Source organism: Passer domesticus, chromosome 7, assembly GCF_036417665.1.
Source record: "Passer domesticus isolate bPasDom1 chromosome 7, bPasDom1.hap1, whole genome shotgun sequence".
In the NCBI taxonomy this organism is placed as follows: domain Eukaryota; kingdom Metazoa; phylum Chordata; class Aves; order Passeriformes; family Passeridae; genus Passer; species Passer domesticus.
Genome location: NC_087480.1, coordinates 59,698,828 through 59,719,983, shown reverse-complemented (window position 1 = coordinate 59,719,983; position 21,156 = coordinate 59,698,828). Strand labels below are relative to the sequence as shown.

Genomic DNA, 21,156 nt, shown 5'->3' with positions numbered 1-21,156 from the left:
GTACTGTCAGAAAGCAGAGATGGCAAGTGGGGTGAGCTGTTCACTGCCATTCTCACATTCTGTGCTAAATTATACTTCCCTATTTTAGGTAATAAATGGGCAATCAGAATGCAGTTCGTGTCTCCTTGGTGTTTCTGACCTGTTGGGGTGTGCTGGAGTTCCTCTGGCAAAGGGACAGGTAATGTACCCACCAACTAATGGAGGACATCCAGTGAGAGCTCTCGTGTTTCTTTAAAAATAATCCTGTTAGTAATCATACAGATAGGAGACTCAGGCTTTGAAATCATTCCATCCCTACAGGGAACGGGTCTGTAGAGGTGCTCTCTGTGTGGAGCAGGATGGGTCAGTCCCAGTGCCTCTTCACTCTGGGGCCTCTTGGAGAGCTGTGGTGGGGTTTTGTGAGGTGTCGGTCCCACCACCACATCTCACACCAGCCACTGACAGCTGCAAAACACTGCCTGGGTCTTTCTGTGCCTGTGCACAGCTGGGCAGTATTCCTTTTTCTCAAAAAAATCTGAAGTATCTTGGGAGAGGAATCTGCGTGTTATGCAGGAGGAGAGACAGGGGGCTGCCCTGCCTGCCCTCAGAGCAGTCACCTTACACACACAGCCACCCTGTCTTGGCAGGGCTTGTTGGGCAGGGAACTCTGCTCCTGCCAAAATGTGAAACTGGGCAAAGAACCTTTCCCTTTGCCTCGAGGAAGCCAATGGATGGCTGATCTCAATCAACTGTCTGGTGACTTCCTTAGTTCTCCAGGCATGGTGTTTCAGGTGTGATAAGTAATCAACACATTTCCTGAAGGCAGCTGAAGGCTGGGAGTGTTAGTAATGAAAGTCCAGACTCAGTTTTACAGCTGCAGTATTTTTGCACATGTTAGTAACACAGTTTGAGAGAAACAGAAGACTTTTCTGTCTCTAAAGTGAGATGTGTATCAAATATGCAGTCACTGCAGCTGACTTAAGAGATTTTCTGAAATACACGAGTTGTATATTCTCAAATATTCAGCATTTATTTTCAGTCAACTTTTTGAAACTTCAATAAATCTTTTATGAGAATTTTGCTACTTGGCCTCCAAAGCTGCTGGAGAAGATGTGCAGAGTTCTAAAGGACAGATGAATATAAGCTACTTGGAACTGCAAAAAAGATGTTTTAAGGTATCTTAATTAGAAATCCTAAAAAGAATAATGTGAGTTATAAGGAACCTGAAAAATCAACCCATGTATTTTAGTACCTTCAGGAGCTTTTAAACCCCACACCTAAACTCCCTGGCCTTGATTACAGATATCTGATTAATTAATGTATTCAATCTTTGGTCAAAAGGTCACTCCACTGAATTCCAAGACACACGTAAAAATTTTTTTTTTTTTTTGGATACACATGGAATATTACTAGAGCTGTTACTCTGCTCTTCTGAATAGCAGCAGTTGTAATGCTGTAACAACCTGTGGGGGTGAGGTTTTGCAGCTGGCTGCCTGGTCTGAGCTCCTTGGAGCTCCAGGCCTGCAATAGAGCCAAGTCCAGGCTCTACCACTTGTACAGGAAGATACCCAGACTGAGCCATCAGAGATGGTACAGCTCGGTGTTACAGACACTAATAGGTGTCCACAGCCAAGATGTAGGTGTCTAAAATAACAATTGAGATAAAAAGCTCCTGTTCCAAACTGATAGCTTGAGTTGGAGATGGTGAGATAATGCCAGGTGATTGCATTGTACCCCAAGGAAGAAATCCTGCGATGGGAAAGAGGGACTCTTCCCTGGAAGTGCCTCTCTCTTCCTTGACTGCCAAAGCAGCTGAACTCCTGTTTCAGGGTTGACATCTAGATGCTGGGCAGTAAAATGCAATGGAGGTGAATTAACCCTTCATGCCCAGATGAGACATGCTGCCTCTGTACACGGAATGCACATTGGGTGCAAGAGCTTAACAGAGATCTACAAACAAGGTTAAAGCACAGACCAGTAATTAAAAAAAATATAACTCTTAGGATCTGGATGCTGCACCTCTCACACCCCGAGCCTGTGAATATTGGAATCCTGAGTAGGATTTTTCAGGGTGTTTAGGTGAGAAATTGTGTCAGTTTCAAGTGATTCGTCCAGCTTGCTGTCAATCATTTAAACATCTAAACGCTGCTGGGATTCTGTCTCTTAAAACTCTCTCCACTTCCCTGTTTTCAGCACAGGGATAGCCTTTACCTGCCAGGCAGGATTACTGTCCCCAGCACTCTGAGGTCTTTGGGTGTCTGATGCTGCTGGTAAAAAGTGCAGGCTGGTCATGAATTTCAGATTGTCTTGCACGTGGTGCAGTGCAGACAGCACAGCCCCCGGGCCCCGCTGCGCCGAGCATCGCCACCACCAACCTCCGACTGCGGCGACAAAATTCCTAGCACCAACTGGTCTGTGAGATCAGCTGCTCCCTTCCTCCTGGCTTCTTACTCCTCCTGCCAAAAGGCCTGGCAGGAAGCAGCACCCAGGTAGTAATGCTGGTCTCTGTTATATCAGCACCAAAACATTTGCTCTGTTCCTTAAAATGCAGCTTCTGAAGAGAAAAATATCCAGTTTTCCCTGTGTTGCTGGAGCGTGGCTTGAGCAGTGCCCGGGAGCAGGCAGGGGGATGCGGTGGGAGCGTCTGTGCGCTCCTGGAGCCTCCCAGTCAGTTGCCCATCTCTCCCAGTAGATGATGCTAAAGCGCGATTGTTTTCAGCAATTTTAAGGAAGTGGAAGATTTTATCAGGGGAAATCCGAGGTGGTAAGAAGGCTTCTGGGGCTCAGTGCTGGAGGGCGACATACTGGAAACATCCTAAAAAATCTGGGGACTGCTTTTCTCCTGTATTGTTTTATTAACTTGAATAGTAACAGGGCTAGAGGTTATGTGGGTTTTCAGGATTTTAAGCAGGCCTATGTTTACTTGTGTGTTTCTGCAGTCCTTACAGCTCAAGCACAACACCACACTGTGTTACCGTGCCATTTCTTGACTCTCACCATCACAGGGCTCCTCACCTTCATTTCCATACCATATGCATTCTGTATTTCCTGACCTCTGTTCAAGCCAGTCAGACCCATTCGAGGTAAGTCATTTGGAATGAGGTATTTGACAAGAGCTGAAGCTTTCTGGTGGCTTTTGAAATGTGCAGAAATGTGTATTACTAGAAACAAAGCAGCATTTTGCCATTAAATGCTGCTAAAGTTCAGATATGTTTAAGCTCCGGATGCTCTCTGGAGCCAGGAGGGGAAATGTTTCTGGAGTGGGAAGTGTAGGGTCAGATATACATTTCCCTGGAATTTAGGAAAATGACTGGGAGTTTGGCCTAGTCTTTACTTCCATTAGAATTTTTCTGAGGATTTCTATGGCAGCCAATATAATTCACTCTGAAATGAAATTTTAAAGTACAGAGATTCATCTGGAAGTTATTAATAAAAACAATAAAAATACAAACTTACACTTACTTCTTTTAGTTAGAAAAATTGCCTACATTTTTTCAGTTGGATACTTTTTGTACTCCTACAGCTGAAAAGTTTTTTCTTCCCCTCTTTTAAGAAAAAAGACAAGTTATGAGTCTCTTTATGAGACTTCTGGGGTTCACTGTAATGACACCACTTGGTTCCCAGAATCCAGGCCATTAGTCCTGCACTGATGTGCCTCAGGAAACATGCACAAGATCATATATTCCCAGCAATTTAGAACAAGGCATACTTTGGGAAAAGGATGTACAGAAAGACAAAAGGATTTCTCTGGATGCAATGTCTGGTATGTGGACAGGCTCAGAGGAGAACTTGATTCTTCATCAAGGGCTGGGGCTCCTTGACCATTATTGCTGCTACATTAATACATTCATCAATTATACACCAGGGCTGTCAGATATAACACCACCATCTCCTCCCTTCCCAAATTCCTGTAGGCAAACATAGCATGTGTTGTCAGGGATCCAGAGCTGATGTTGCCTTGTCCATGACTGATGCAGTTCCTTGGGTCAGGAGCATATCCTGGGACAGTGAAGAATGCATCAAGATATATGGATGGGTTTGTTTTCTTCAAAGCCCTTGGACCAGAATCAAATTGCCTGAAGGGAACTTTTAGTATCTTTTAAGAAAAGAGATTTTGCAAATATTACTGGGTTTGCAGTTTTCTTGCACTGACTATTGGGTTTTTTTGGATTCTCCAGAGATGCTGTCTATCTGGTGTACACTGCAAGCAGCCACTGCAGAGGCTGTTTAATAAATGGAGATGTATCCCCTGCTCTCTGGAGATCATTCTCATCAAACTGGGTTTACTTCTTCACCCACCTTGGAAAAAGGATATCAATGGGAATTGGACAAATGGAAGTTTTACAAAGGTGATGAACAGGATGAACTCAGTTCTAGGTGGGTTTTTGTGGTGATGAATTGCTTTAAAGCAGGAAAGTTTACTGACAGCAAACTGCAAGAGAGCTGGAAATCAGCCTGATGGGCTCTTGGATCAAATTCTGAACTAAAGGAGCAGTATTATCTTTTTGGGATAGGGGGACAACAGGAAATAAACATGGGCAGAATGGATAGTGGGATTTGTAGAGAAGCTCTAGGAGAAAGATCAATAGCTACATGAAGTGGCAATGAATGTGAAGTACAGCATGAGAAATCTGACAGAATTGTGCTCTTTCTGCCCTAAGTGAGGCAAAGTATGGAATTCAGTATGTAAGAGAAAAAATGGGATTTTTCTCTGTTGTCAGTGACCCTCAGTAACTTTTACAAGTGGAGTTATTTAAAAAAAGAATGGAAGGAGCTTACTTCACTTTGGACTGCTTCACTATTTGAGAGACTGGGAAAAGAAGGACAAATATGGCTCACACAAACTTTAAGGCAGCTAAATACAATTGCAGAATGAATAACTTCAGAGTTACATGCAGTTATTAGAATAAGTATAAGGTGTTATCCTCTTCAAAATGGCCAAAGAAAATAAAATGGGAACCTCCAAGAAATACTATTCTGACCTCACAAAATGCCTTTGTCTAATTTAGACTGCATTAGCAATTGTGTTCTTCATAAAATCCATGGTAAGAGAGGGGAGGATCTATAGACAGCATAATGTCCTTAAGGGATTCACACAGTGAAATTATCAAATGCATTTAAAAATACAAAATTAGCACTTTCCATCCATAAATTTTCAAAGTTGTATTTTAAAAGGAGGACATTACCTAACTCCATGTGAACTAAATCACTTTAAATCAAATGAGACAATTTATGTTTGGAAGATGTTTACACTTGAAATAAGAGCCTCATTTAGATTTTTTTTTTTGCCTTTCTCTCATACTGATTTATCTCCCAGATTTGTGGACATCACTCTTATTGGTAGAAGTCAGCATTTGTTGTGTTTTGCAATGCAAAATTCTTTTCATTCCCTAACACTAGAACAATATTTCATTGAATTGCTCTGGTTTATTAGACTAGTTGCACAGATGTCCTCTCTTCCTGAGCCAGATGTACAGAGTGCTGCTTCCAGCTTAGCCCAAACTGGAACATGTTGACAGAATAACATAACTGAGACCAGACATATTGCATTTTACACTAAAGGTCATGCAAAAAGCACAGGCTGCATATAGCATGGGCTGTTTTACATAAACACACATTTGGTTCAGCTTTGGTATAGGGATTACTGAAAGAATGCTCAGAGAGGACACACTGTAAAGCAGTTGGAAAGATCTGACTGTTGTTGAATGAATTACCCCAAAGTGGTACATCTCTGTCAGAACAAGTGTGAAGGGCTCTTTGCAAAAGAAGGTGAGAGAAAACTCCCTCAGAGGCAGAAGCTACTTGGCAACTTGAACAAGAGATTTCTCTAGGACTTTTCCAGTGCAGTGGGATTGATTCAGTACTGTCCATAACTTGGTAATACATTTCACCAGCAAAAAGGACTCATCAGAGGAGAATAAGAAATCAAATTGCCCAGCAAGGAAGTTGTATGAATGCAGGCAAAGCCAGGGTGTTCCCAGTGGCTGCAGTATCTGTTTGGATGAGAGCTTGAGGGAAGCATTCATGGAACCAGATGTTCCAGATGGGGAAGGATTGTCCTTGAGAGCATCCACAACTTGAAATGCTTAAATGCCATACTCATGTGAGCTGAAGAAGCAGACAAGGACCTGGAGCCAGATTAGTTCACAGAATCAGAGAGTGGTTTGGGTTGGAACAGACCTCAAAGATCATTCAGTTCCAACCCCCCTGCCCTTCTACTACAGCAGGTTGCTTCAAGCTCCTTCCAGCCTGGCCTTGGATGCTTCCAGAGATCTAGGGGCAGCCACAGCTTCTCTGGACAACCTGTGCTGGGGCCTCCCCACCCTCCCAGGGAAGAATTCCTTCCCAATGCCCCATCTAATCCTACTCTCTGTTAGTATGAAGCCATTCCCCCTTGCACTGTCACTCCAGACCCTATTAAGTAGTGTCTGTCAATCTTTCCTGTAGGTTCCCTTCAGGCACTGGAAGGCTGCTAATTAGGTTACCCCAAAGCCTTCTTACCTCCTGTTCTATGAAAAGGGTGCAAAACCAAACCAGGACGAAAATTCCCAACATTTCTTTGTTAACTGGCTTGGTCTCAAGTAGTAGAAATCTTGCATGGCACATGCTGTGCTGCCCTCAGTCCTGGTGGTGAGAGAAGGAGCAAAACCCCTCTGAATTCTGGAATTCACCTGTAACTTGCAGCAGGTTTGTTTTGTCTGTTTGGGTTTTTGGTAGGAAACTTAATCCCTCTCACTTTTCTGATCTGAAAACTGATATAACCATTACCTTCCTAAGGATTCTGTTCAGTTTAATTAATTAACATTCATAAAAATCTTTGAATTATAAGTACAGTACGGACTGTAAGTGCCAAGGATTACTGGTACTACAAACAAATGAACAACAGCAAGTGACTATAAGCACACTGCAAAAGAGGAATGTCATTAAGGAAAGAGGTCCCATTTCAAGCTGCCAAGTACAAAGGAGTGAGTCATTTATTTTCAGTATGAAAAACATTTCAGTGTTGTTCTTTAAGTGATTCTGCTTATGATCATTACTCCTTAGCTAACTGCTATAAATACTTTGAAGTGGTGACACGGTCTTCTATTCCCACCTAGAAATGCAGAAAAAAGAGGAGAGGAAAATAGAAAAATAAAAATAGCTGAAGAAGGCATGTCTGCTTTGCCACATGCTAAATTCAGTCATTTTTGTCTGATGCATAATTCTGCCTTTTTTTTCTTGAAGACATCTCTGTGTGTGTGAGGACTGTACTGTCCCATGCTTTGTTGTTACAGTCTAACCAAGATTTATGAGTTGGTAACTGTCTGAATTCTGGATCACAAAGCATCGTTTCTGTTCTCTGCTGACCTTAGCTGTGACCTCTGGGACTGCAGGCAGAGAGAAATGTGTGACTTGGGTACAGTCAGGCAGGGTAACGCAATCTGCTGGCACTGCTAAAGCACAGCGTCACGTTTCTGTGACACAGTGCATTAAATGGGCCTGCAAAGGAGTAGAAAAGGGTATAAGAGGAGGAATTTCTGGGCTAAACATTTTCAAGCAATGCCCTGGATCTCTGGGATATGTTCAGGACACCCAGTGACAAATGAACAGGTTGTGAGTTGAATTGTCAGGTTAATTTAACATACAGTATTCTGGTTTTTGTAATAGTTGTAGTTTGAAACAAAACTGTGGAAATTCTGCTACCTGAGGTTTTGGAGCCGAAGATGTGTATGGATAAATATACCTACTTACTTTATTCATTACAATGATGAGTGCATTTGCTGTGCATGTTTAATGAGGTGCACAGAGCAGGCTGGTCTCTCCCCACTGCTCCTGCCTGGCTGCCAGACCGCCCAGCCATCCTGCACCACAAGGGCTTTTCTCATGCACTGCCTCACCTATACAGCACCTGTGTCTGGTCCTTGCAATAGAAAATACTTTACTATACAGCAGGGCTGTCAATTCTTCACTAACATAAGGTTATTGAGATATTTTAACCCTCTGAATAAGAATCTTCTTCCAAAGAAGGCGCTAGAGAGACACTTGTTTAAAACTGAAGTAGCACATTGGCAAATTGGCAAGTAGCAAGTGGCAAATTGGACTCAGATCCCAGTAGGAATTGTCTCCATTCCATTCTCTCATGGAGTCAGTGACAAATGGCAGCCAGACCCTCTGGATGATGCTGTACGAATTGGCTGAGACAGGGTCATTAGGAAGACATGGGTTTGCTGAGCTCACTAAGTGACAGGGCTGTGTAACTCACAGGGCACAGTGACCCAGCAGGCATCACTTGGAGAGCAAAGAAAATCCTTCCTGCTCTGTGATAGACTGAGCCTATCATCTTCCTATCATCTTCCTACATGGCAAGGATCTGGGAGCTCACAGAAACAGAGGAGGCAGAAAATAAAATTTCAGAACTCTCTTTCTGATCCAGTCTGTTATTTGCTTCATATATGAATTTGCCAATCAGTAAAAATTGATTTTGCCCTCAGAGCACTGAGAGTTCCTAATCTGAATTTAGCTTTGAATATCTGCTGTTGGAAATTTGTCACAAAAGCAAGTGCAATGTGGCTGGGATGTGTGGCCTTTTACCTTGCTGATTCTAGAGGACAGTTGCTGCTGGTTATTAGGGATGAATTTTCCCCATGTGATAGTGGTTTGGAGAAGAGCAAGAAATAACTTGGAGCCCTAAAAAGCGCTTCTTGCCTCTGCTATTTTCAAAGCTGTAATTCTGGTCCTATGTGGAAATGACAGAGGAGAAGCTGAAAATTCCATGGCTCCTACAGAGGAGCCCCTTGCAGCACAGGGACCTTTCTGGCCTGTGGTGTAAGGTGAAGGTGATAGAGGAGGTCAGAGTGGGATCCCTGCTCAGTCCCTTCCTACACCTTTAGTGCATTTAGAGAAGAAAAATTCCGGTCTCCAGCTCTGTCACTCACAGACTTCTTTGCAGAACTATGTTTCTTGCAAAATAATTATAACTGCAAATTAGGAATGGGGGTGTTCAGCACCTTCTTAAATCTCCCTCATATGCATCTAAAATAAAATGAGTGTTGCAAAACTATTGTAACCTTCTGGTATAGGTTCAAGTCAGACATGAAACTGAGATGCTTGTTTAGTAGGAGCAAGCACTGTATATGCTTGATTTACTGCCCTTTTCTAATCCCAGCAAACCTATTTTCTGCACTAAATAGTCCAGGGTATTTGCAGCAACTTTAAATGTACAACTCAAATAAAGTACGGCTGATCTTAGTCACACCAGGCTTTCCTAGCACAGCTTTTGGCCCTGGGGGGTGCCATGCCCTTGGCTCCCAGGGGTGATGCTGGCCTAGAGAAAAAGGCATTCAGGGGTGACACCTGCCTGAATCGAGGGACATTTTCCCATTGCCCTCTATGGATCAGTTTGGCTTCACCCAACATTTCCCAGAGCTTGGTGGGCAAAGTGCAAGGGGATAAGAACAGAGGCATACAAGCCAAAGGTCATTGAGTTGGGTGAATCGTGGTTTTGTTTGATAGTTACAGGATTCATCTTTTCTCAAAAATGTTGCTGCTCTGAGGTTCTCTAATTGCAGGTGGATATGCAGGGACAGGCTGAGCCTAATGTACCACGCCAGCCTCACTATCCAGGCTGTAATTTCTTTCTGGAGAAATTACTTTTCAGAATTCTGTGGGCTTTGCTTTTGGTTAAAGGTATTTTCTAACAGCCTTTTTAAGAGAGTGGTTCCCAAAGCTTAAAATCTCATTTTGTATGTTCAGCTAAGTTACAAAAAGTAGGGGTTGAAATCAGTGCAACAAATTCCTTCCTAAGAAAGTGAGTGTTTGAGTAATTCTGAGTAATATCCACATTATGGATGGCCCAACTCTATAATGCCTGGGCCATGAGTAGACCAGAGTCTAGCTGAGATCCTGAGATACCATTTAAACATATATAACAATTATGATCTTCATAATGACTGGAATCTTCAGCAAGGAAAGAGAGAACTACTGAATGGAAAATATTACTGTCAGGGTATATTTTACTACCTGAAGTATTTTATTGACTGCTTCAAGGAAATCAATACCTTAAGTAAGCATAACTACATTAGGGAAAAAAAAGAGATTCTTATATGCATTCCTTTATGTTAAGTTCCTGCTGTATGTTTTATGTTACATGCAACTTGTTGAGCTGGTTAGGGTTTAGGAAATGCTTGAGAAAGGAAATGATCTTGACATTTGCAATTTATTTGTAAAACGGATGCAGAAACTGAAGGTTAAAAAAAATATTTGTCTATGATGGCATAAAAATTGGAATAAAAAGAGAAATAAATCATAGGGACATCTATGGAAAATAAATGCATTAAAGCCAATTTAAAATTGGGAAGAATAATTCAAAAGGAGGAAACAAATGCAAAACTAGGCAACACAATATATAGCATGGATGTGCCTGGACTTTAAATAGAGTCAGGACAGCTTCAATGTCTGCACTTTACTGCAGAATTCACCAGGGCAAGGACCTAACCCCAAACCTTTTGCACAGGTTTAAGCAGGATACAAAGGGCTTACACTCCACCTCTTTTAGAAACAACACAGATACCTATTAATGTTCAAAATGTATATTTCTATACTAACTTCATTACTGTGAATTAACACATCAAAGACCTACTTATTTCCAACCATAACATAGTCAGAATTTCCTGAGCAACTCTCAATAAAATTGGTGGTATTCTCAGCCCAGCATTGAAGTACCTCAGTGTAGATGTACATGTTTTTAGGACTTCTGGGTCATCATATGGTCAGTAATGTATTTCCTCCCATGGTTAATCCCTCAGATGCCATGCTATGTTTGCCTCGAGGCTTGTTTCAAGGTCTTGATTAACGCCACCACTCCATGCCTAGTTAAGCTGGCAGAAGCCTGTTCTGCAACCAAAATGGGTTTCCTGTCCCCCCGTGCTCTCCAGATGGTTGTTTGTGCTCCCTCCCTCTGTGTCAGCACAGGTGTTTCTCCGACCATGCAGTGAGAGATCAGAAAACTGATCTCAGTGTAAACTGACCTGGTTTAAAAAAGAAATGCCTGGTTTTCTGACAGGCCATTTCCTTGCCTGGGTTCACTGCATGAAGAGGGAGTGACAGCAGGGCTCCTTCTCTCTCAGCTGCTCTGGAAGTCTGGAGAAGTGCATGAAAATACTTGTGCAGTCTCCAGGTATCAGTGTTCACCTGGGTCATGGACCTCCTTACAGACCTGCATGAGGAGAACATTCACCCACCACCAAGCTGCTAAAGAAGCAGCTTCCTCTGCCCATATTGGCCATGTAAGCAAGACCCTGTGAGATTTGCAGCCATTGTTTGGTAGAAATTGCTGGTGCATAATTTCTTCCCTCACGGCGAGGGAATTCCTTACAATAGAAATCAACCCAGACTTTGGCACTAAATACATTCTAATTTGAGACCTTTAAAATCTGGGAAGGTTTCTCACTGGTGAGGTTCTAGGCTGCAGTAGTATACTGTCAGTTGCATAGGAACAAATTGATACAAACAACTTAATACTTCCACACTAAAATTAAAAACTCATTGTCTCCTGTAGGCACTGCAGTTCCTTTTCATTTCCTTTAGATTGGCATCAGCCAGTTTATTCCCTAAAGGCTGGATTCAGTCCACCGGGAAAGAACCTCAAGTGTGAGAAGAGGATAAATTGCTTGGTGGCCCCAGCTTGTTTACAGACCCCATTTTTCATGAGCACATTGATTTTCCAACTCATATCACCTGAAGTGTCCACAACAAGACACAGCCAGATCCCTCTCTGTGACATGACAATGTCACACAAAGAGAAGTGAAATTGTACAGGCAGGTGCTGACTGCATTTTCTGTCACATGCCTGATTACACTGCAGCAAGTCACCTGACCTCGCTTTTCTCACTCATTGAAAAGAGAAACTACCACATTGTGCTGGATACAAGTGTTTTGGGCAAGTGAGAGCTCCAGCTTCAGCCATTGTAAGAAGCAGCTCTGGGTTCTGGGTTCTCTATGTGCTTGTGGTTCCCACACATCCTCACTGGATTATTACCTGAGTTAGGCTTCAGCAAGTTTTATCTATAAGATCCTGCTTACCCTCACGTGGCTTGGCACAAGGCTTTAGAAAATGGAGTAGGGTTGGGGCATCTCCCACATATGGAGTGGTACCAAAGCTATTCAGATGCCTGGCATTCCTATTGAAGGAACAGAAGATGAAGGTGAATGGAATTCAAATTTTTGGGTTGATGGTTTGCACTTTAATTGAGTGCTATCCCAACTCTAACAACAATATCTGTATATTGACCTGAAGTGTGCCTACTGAGGTTTTAAAAACTAATTTGATTAGTTTATGGAAAAAAACCCAAACAAACAAACTCTGTTGTAGTACACAGCTTCCTACCCAAATATCAACAAGGCTTTTAAGTGTTTTCCAGCTTGATTCCCTGACATCAGGGATCAGTATTTTTTAAACACTATGCAAAGATTATAGAGGAGAGTCTGGCTGGTTTGGGCTGGTTTTGGGCTCAGGTATTCTCCAAAGTATTCTTCTTGTTCCTTTGAGCCCTGATTTGACACGGGTCCAGAATGACAGAAGCTTCTGATGTGGAATCCTCTCCTACCCTTGCGGCTGAGCCGGGCGCTCCCGGCCCCCGGCGCAGAGGACATTCCCTTGCGCTCCTGGTGGCAGTGTGTCCTTCCTGAGCCTGCTCACCCTGCACTCCTTCTGCCACGCTGAGATGCATCGCTGGTGCCTGGAAATGATGCTGGTGTGGAAGGTGGCAGAGCCAGAATGCAGCCGCTTCTCTTCTCATAAATGAACGTGAGCTGCTTTGATTAGGGGTGCAGCAGAGGCATCTGCGTGTGGCCTCCCTAGCACAATGTCTAAAATACACTGTCAGGACTTCAGCCCCCTTCCAACATGTTATACTTAATGAAGCCACATGCTTTTTTTCTTAAAATAATAGAAAGTGCATCAGGGAAAGAAGGTAAAGCAACAAAAATTAGAAATATAAGATGGAACAGGCATATTGTAACAAAGATTGAAGGAAAACCAAAACTCTTTCAAGTCTTTGAACTTTTATGAAAAAGAGTAAAGGCAAAATGAATCATCAACATTATAATAATTAGCTCCATTTACAGGCTTTTGTGGAAGATCTTATTTTTCTCGAACAGCTATTTAGGATTTCAAATTCTCTTTTTGCTCTTGTGTTTTACCTGCTTTTGAGGTAAAGCGTGAAATTTCCTCTAAATGCCATCCCATAGTAGTTCATCCTTAGGATATTGTTTTAAACATAATTGAATTGCTGGGGTACATTAAACATTGCAGCGTTTTAAGCAGGGGAAATAATTTAATGATGTGGTCTTTAAGACAGTTAATTAGCCTGCCATGTATGAAAGTGTAACAAGAACACCACCTACTGTAAAAGTGAATGTTCTACACTCCGCAGCACTAATTCCTGATAGCTTCACCCTGCATGGAAATCATTAACCCCTTTTTTGTCAAATGTTTTTAGGCAAAATTACTGAATTTGGAGGTGGTGATTGCAGCTCTTGCCTACATTAGCCAGAGGAAATATCTATGAGGTAAAATAAATCACAATCGGTTTAAACATCAGGTGCCATCCTTTCTGGAAAGATTATTCTGGGGTCTGGTACAAGTCATTTTCATAATGATGATGGATTTTTTAGCTGGAAATAGTAAGGATTTAAATAAAATTTCTGGTGATGTCAGCACAGTTTTTAGAAAATTGCTTGTGGTGACCCTTCTGCAATACTGCTGTGCTGCTAGCTTGATTTATCCACCATAGGATGGGCTGGAAGGGACAACATCCAGCACTCACTCTGTGGCCTCAGCAGGAGGTGACAGAGGTCATGGTGCAGGGACATTTCTGTGGTCCCTCCATAGCTCTCGAGCTCTGTGTTTTTGAGGACAGCCAGCAGGATCTGCGTCTCCTGTGCAGCCTGAGCCAGTGGGGAGCTGAGTCCCACTGAGCACCTCGGGGTCCAGGAGCTCTGCACTCCCAGAGAACTGCTGGCACTTTGCAGCATTTGCCCACTCATCCACATTTGTCTCAAAGCAAGGCAGGACAGAGGCTTCCCAAAAAGTCTGCAGGATTGGACCACCCGGAGTCTTCAAAAGACCATCACCGGCTTTTATCAGAACTCACACAAAGCATGGTGTATCTTCATCTTTTAAGCTTTGCCTCCTTATCTTGCAGTAGCAAAGCCGTGATATTTAGTGGCTGCAATAACACTCCAGGTTTGAAATCCCCAATCTTCAGGGATCTTTTGCCCCTCACATGAAAGCCACTTACAATTAGTTATAAAGGGCCACCGAGCTTCTGATTTTTCGTATTGCTGGGACGGTTGTGACACAATTCAATGAGATGATAATGCCTTCCACTAAGTGGATCAAAAAAGGAGAGAGCAATCTGATGGGGGGAAGCAGTGAGGGAATTCTTCAGGGAACAAAGATTAGTGCTGGCCCTGTTGAAGGCAGTAGAGGTGTTGCTCTTATTTCCAATAGCTCCTGATTTTACTCAAAGTCACTTTCTGCTTTTATGTCTGCTGCTGAAAGTGTTGAGCACAGCAGAATTTTCTCTTCCAGTCAGAGAGCAGATTTTGTGTTTTGCAAGCGACACTGAGCACTGGCAGGGATGGGAGCATTCCTGATTAAACAAACTCCCTAATAGACCAAGTCTTGCGCTGCTAAACTCGCATGCATTATTGCGCAGGAGGCCGAGCATATTTCAGCCACAATGATGGAGTGGGCAGCACTCTGTCAGATCAATTATGTACAAGGCCCATCTTCTCTATGATTCCCTCGATTTTTCCTCCTGACAGTTCACCTTGTGCCCAACCTTCTGTTCTCACAGAGAAAAACCTGCAGACAATAGAAAACCTAAGGCTGTTTTTCCTCGCCACTAAATGGCATAAAGTAACTCTTTCCTGTCAGGTTCCTCATGACTTTTCACACAAATTTATCTTTCCCAGTTTAGGGGATTTATAGCCTTCTATGTCTTTCTTTCTTGTTTTTGTTTTTTTTTTTTGGTTCTCTTTGGTAATGTCCCAAAGACAGTGAGTACACTGTGGAGTGGTTCCTGCCCATCAATAGCACTGCAGTGGTGGCAGCTCCTCCAGCCCCCTCCAGCCTCAGTGAGGAGCAGCTGTGCTCAGACACTGCCATGTCCCATCTCAGGGCAGGAGACCTGGTCCCTGCTGGGTTATGGCCGATTCCACATCCTGCCTATGCAAAGGGCACTGAGATCAGGCTTTGGCAAATGTTTCTTTTCATGACAGAACACACCATTGCCCATGGAATTCAAATCCTAGGAGAGACTGTTCAGTTGCCAGTCAATTATCTGATGCAAGTGGCCTCAACCATTTATAATCAGTTCTGCCCTGCAGTATTTAATTTAAAGAATGACGCTGAATTAGTAAGTGAGGACCAGTATTGGATATACTGCCCAGATTAACTCGAAGCAGATTTCATAGAAGTGAGGTGCTGAGTAAAAATGAACTGAGTGGTGTGAGCTGGGACAGCTTCAGAGAAGAGAACTGAACTGAAGCTGGTGCCTCATCTTTCTCCATCCTGGAAATAAAACTATACAGCTGGGTCAGCAAAACAAGCTCTGCGGTGTCAAGGCTGAAGAATACCAGAGAAAGACAGCAAAGAGAGAAGCTGTTGAACAGCTTAGGCAAAGTTTCTTTTATTCCTTCTGTGCAGAAGGAGGAAATAGTGGAGCACATGTTGAATTCCTGTGAACTCGCTTGCGTGCGAGCAAAACCAGCACAAAGCTCAATTAAGCAATCAAGCCCATTGTTACAGGCAGGGTTAGATTCCCCATCTATCAGAAGTAGAAGTAGTACCAAAAGGAAACAAAGCTCAGACAGCTGTATGTGTACAAACACAAACCAGAAGCGATGGCTATCAGGGACCTCCTGGAGCCTGTACAACTCACTGGTGGTGGGAAGTTTGGGACCCTTTCTCTGCCTTTGGTGGAGCTGTCAGAGCTATCCCTGCGGATGAAGCTTCAAATGAAGAGTTTTGGCTTAGCTAAACTGTTCCAAACAGCCAGTGTTTGTGGTGTGTGCAAGGGGAGAGAGCTCCACACTGCCTGCAAGGGAGAGGAGCTGCCTTGGAGTTGGTGCAAAGCACTTCAAATGCAGCCAGAGGAGTCGGGAGCCCCGGGGAGATGAGGCTGCAGACATCAGTCCAGCCAAGGATACCAACACATTTTTTTGGTTCAGATTGATATCTTCCACAGATGCCTTGTCTTCCCAACAAACTAACTTCCTTTCCTAACCACCCTCTCCTCTGATCAAAAGACTGTCTTTTGATAGGACAGAAATCAAGCTGGTTTTCTGCCTGTGTCACTTGAACCGGGGAAGAATTCAAGGTCCTGATAATGTGGCTTTTCCAGTCTTTTTTTACTCCCCACTATTTTCCATTTTACTTTGATCTGAAGGGTTCTGCTCTCACTTTCCAATCTCACTTGTCTCTCTGTAATGAGAATCCAGGTAGCAGATATATTATGTGATATACTGTATCAAGCAGTCACAACACTGCGGGATCACCGCAGTGTTATAAAGTGTTATAAAGACTACAGGTGGCAAGTGCAAGATTTATCCTTGGGAAGTCATTGCATTCTTTGACTGAGAAATAATACCCTCCAAGACAAACTTAACATTTTGGTCTCTGATACCCAAATTGATTTTAAAAAAGAGATGGTACATAATAAAAATTCAAGTTCCAATTGCTAAGAAATACACAGTAAAGTGTTTTCAAATGTGTGTAACCGCTGTTATGTGGTATAAAATGTTTTCCTTTTTTTTATAGCTACTTGATTGTCTTATCAATAACTAGAGCAGAATCTTTTTTAAAAAGTATTCTGGAATGAAGAAGGTTACATCTTTAAAGATATCTCATGTATCTTTAGCAACAAAGCACAATGAGTCTTTTCTTAGTGGAAAAGGTCAGTCCTTTATATGGTCTCTGATATTTAAGGTTTTAATTAGAGATCAACTATGTAATGATGGTGCCTGATGGTGCAGTGCTCTGTGCTGTAAGGCTCACTGCAGACAGCCTGAGTCCTTGAATACTTTTACTTCTTATTTGGGCATATTTCCAGTAAACACCTAGAATTAAAGACCACTAGGTGAAGTTACAACCTCTGACCATGATTCCAGTGAAGAACAGTGAAAAAAACAACCAGCTGGAATCTGGTGCTGAAACAGAACAAAGTTTACCTGAAAATGATGAGGCACTGACTTGAGAAGATTTAACCCTGCTGGAGAACTCTGTAATTCCAGTTCTTACCACTCCTGCCTTTCTGCCAGGTGCACTTTGGAAAGAAGGGGCCCAATAACCTACATTACAAGTGAATATTTCAATCTGACAGCTCACTCTCTCTGACAGCAGTGCTGTGACAACACGTCTGGGTCAGATTCAACACGATTATGTAAGCCACCAACCAAACCTTTTTTTGAATACATTAAAGGCTGCTTAAGTACAAAACCCACCCATGCAAATCTTAAAATGCAGGGAAATATTTGGCTAAGGAGAGCTTTGGACACCCCTTTGTGCCCACACATTATAGCAAGCAATCACACCAAGAAACAGCCTCCACAAGAAACTCTTTGCATTTCCAGCATCCAAGAAATCTAACACATGCCCAAATTCCTCTGCAAAAGGAACAAACCTTAACTCTGACCTCAGCTGGAAGTTGGCACCGCCAGCTTTGGAAGGGGAAGCTCTGACTGCTGGCACCTCTTTGTTGGAAGTAGACAGAGGAGGGAGGGAAATCAGATCTAGGAAAACATTTGCCTGTACAATGTGGGCTTTTTTCCAGTCTACAGCATAATGTACAACATTTCTTAAATCAGTAGTTTGTATCCAGGACTGGAAATGGCATCTTTGCTTTCTGGGAAAGGGATGAAGATGGTAGGACTCAAAGTGAGAGACCCCCGTCCCTTCTGGCAGGGCTCTGGTAGGTTTTGGCCACAGGTACCAGACAGATGGTTGGTGTGACTGGAAGCTCAGCCATTTCTTTTGAGTTGGAATCCTTTCTCAGTGCTTCTGGAGCCCTTCAGCTGCATTTTATTTCTGACCTGACAATTCTGAGCTTGATTTAAAGAGGGCACTCATAAGCAGAGAGAAAGGTGTTCACAAAGGGCTTCAGAGCGCTTGGACTTGTTTAATATTAGCATCTCAGAGGCTTCCTGTGCAGGCAGCATTTCACAGCTCCTGAAACAGCTTTTCATGCCACTGGTCCATCATCTTGTGCTACAGCCATTTATCCAACCCAGCCATCAACTTGTGTTGGGGAGAACTGGGGACGCGGTGGAACCGGGAGGGAAACCGATCTTGGAGGAGCCACGTTCAGAGTTGCGGTCACGGCACAGGGACTGGATGCTCTGGGTTTGAGTGGCACTGGCAGGGCTGGCTCCAGGCCAGGCACTGCGATGGCCTCAGGGACACGTCCCTGCGAGGACAAGGGCTCTCAGCTCCTGAGGAGATATTACTTATGAGGCATAATTCATGCCCTCAACTGTGGCCTCTCTCACCTGAATGTCATGTCAGTGTCACCGGTTCTTGCTGAATTTGGAGCTCAGCAATTCCTGGGAGCTGGGAGCATCTGCCTGGAGGCAGGATATCGCTTATCAGCATCTTGGTTCTTTAGGAGGCTGATTCTCCTAACTGCTGCTGAGCTGTTACCCAAAGGCTTTCAGCTGAGAGAATGCAGTGCTTTGAACTCCGCTTGTAAAGGGCTGCTGATTCCTGGGCCACCAAGTCGAGATACCCAAACCAGCTGGGACTCTGCCTGTGCTCCCTGGAGGCAGAACTGAGCTCACCAGGAAGACTGAGCAGAGAAGACCACTCTAATAGGACACATAGGCAGGAAGGGATTTTACTAAAATGACATCACCTTGGTACCATCCCACAGTTATTTACAATACTAAAAAGAAATTAAACTGAAAGAAGATCAGTTCCTGTGATGTTGAAAGGATGCAGTGACAAGGAGCCACTCATAGAGGCACTGATGTAGCTGTGAGTATTGTAACAATTCCTAAAGTCAAAGGAAAATTAACTCACAGGGGCTCTTCCCCCTTCCTCAAAATGAGACATAGTGGCAGATCTTGCACAAAACTCCTAGGGATAGTGGAGGTACCTTGGATCTGCAGACTTTGCAGATCTAAGCAGACTTTGGCCCCTCTGGTTTTAAATGCTCCAGGAAAACTGCACTTCTCATGCAGAATAAAAAATGGTCACAATACTGAATTTCGTCATTTCCTCATCATTCACTGTGCAAGCAGGCAAAGAAAACACACATTGTGCTGTTTTAGAAAGGAATACTCTCCTTGGGGCTACCAAGTAAGAACATCATGTTTCATATATGTGATATGCAAGGTATTTGATTATTTGTAAAAATCCCTGTGATTCAGCAGCACTGTGGGCTCTGTGAATCAGGGGGTGATGTGAAGGGATGTTTATCTGAAAGTCTTGTCTCCCTCAGCAGCCCACATCATCTCTAATTCTCAGAGACCCGCTTCCTCTTCCAGAAACAAGATCTTTCCTGCACAGCCTAGTTCCTGTGCTCTACTGACCTCCCTGCCTTGGATGTTGAGGAGGTTACACATGGATGTAGGAGTTGGGTTCAAGTATGAGTTCTCTGACAGGGGTGTAAATTTTCTGAGGTATGATTTACACATGTAAAAATATGGTTATTTGTTTTCTTGTAAAATCAGCTAGTCTTGCTGTTGCTGAGGAAGAGAAATTCACCCATCACCTGTACCAAGTACCTGCAGTTGTACCTGATTCAGGCTGAGAAATGAAAGTCTTTCTGAAGGGGACATTCACAGAGCCATCGATCGCTACAAGAACAAATAGGACTGATGTCTGAACTCCTGTATAACACAAACATTCATGCTGATGCCTTTTTAACCTTAGGCTTATCTTTCAGAGATTCATTTGCTCCTAATATGAACCCAGATGGATGAGCTACTTATAGGCATCTCATATCTCCCAACAGATCTACACGGGAAGGAGACCTTGCCTCTGATTTTTAAACACAGTCAGCTTTCATTTTTAATGGAAATCCAAATTCTTGTGCTCTAAGCAAAGGGAATGGAAATCAGTACCAAAAAGAGGGATAGATGGAAGAAAATAATTTAATTTCTGGTACTTTAGTTTCAATAATTTTATTAGTATTGCCCCTGTGCAGTCACATACTGCTTTCTATTACTTTCCTGTACTAGCTGCACTCGTAAGAGTAAGAGGCACAGTGGCCCATGACTGGGTAGGTCAGCATTTTTTATTTCCTTTCAGCTCACTCTAATGAAAAGCACATGCATCCAGTAAATCTTGCCTTTTCCCTTATTAAACCAGTCGATGTTCATTACTGAGGTCTGTGCCTGGCTGGGTGGGAATCAATAAGATGATCCTTTTAATCGCCTTAGTAATCAACAAGCTATTTCTTATTTCAATCTCAGCCCAGTAGTCATTGAAATCCAATGATTTATCTACATTACACATGCACTCACACACAGAGTAGAGAGGTTTATGTGTGTACAAGTAGAGAGAGAAAGGCTGAATTTTGCAATACACATTAAATGACTGTGCCAGAGAAATACCCACAATGTCATTATTTAGTTGCTGGTACTCAGTATCCATGTGCCCAGGATGACTGAATGGGAGTTGGATGTTATGCCTGCAATGCAATTGAGGAAACTGCAGAAAATAAAAGGATTTTAATGACAGGAATGGCCAAAAGGGCCATTTTACCTGCTCTAAACCCAGCTTCCTGATTTTCCTTCTCATTCCCCTGTCTGTCTCATCTAGACAGACAGCAAAGCATTGCTGAGAACACACTGAGCACAGATCTGCTGCGTAACCATGGGCAACATTTGCCCCTTGGTGCCTCATCTTCCCCAGCTATTAAACAGGGATAGGTAGGTCGATTATCTGTAAAAACTTCAAAGAATACTATTGTACAAGAGCATTGGTTATGGCTAAATCCTGACTATGTTTCAGGATTCAATGCTGTAGTTTCAAAACTTCCACAGATGGAGGGGAGGCTCCTGCCAGCCTTCCTCTGTGGAGAGGTTCTGGGATGTCAATAGGGCTGGTTGTCTGAGTAAGGATTGTTTGCACAAGTGAGCTAAGCCGAGCAGTGCATGCTGGTGGTGTATCTGTATGAAATTTAGTTTGAC

At 43.1% G+C, this 21,156-nt stretch overlaps 1 protein-coding gene and 1 long non-coding RNA gene across 16 annotated transcripts in view; one reads left to right on the top strand and one right to left on the bottom strand.

Annotated features, from left to right (window-relative positions):
• NFIA (nuclear factor I A) overlaps positions 1-21,156 on the bottom strand; it is a 406,668-nt gene that overhangs the window by 280,167 nt on the left and 105,345 nt on the right. The window lies entirely within an intron of this gene.
• Positions 1-21,156, top strand: part of LOC135305429 (uncharacterized) — a 51,895-nt gene that overhangs the window by 20,013 nt on the left and 10,726 nt on the right. The window contains exon 6 of the long non-coding RNA XR_010366610.1: positions 89-178. This is a non-coding gene — a long non-coding RNA (uncharacterized LOC135305429). The remainder of the gene's footprint in view (positions 1-88; positions 179-21,156) is intronic.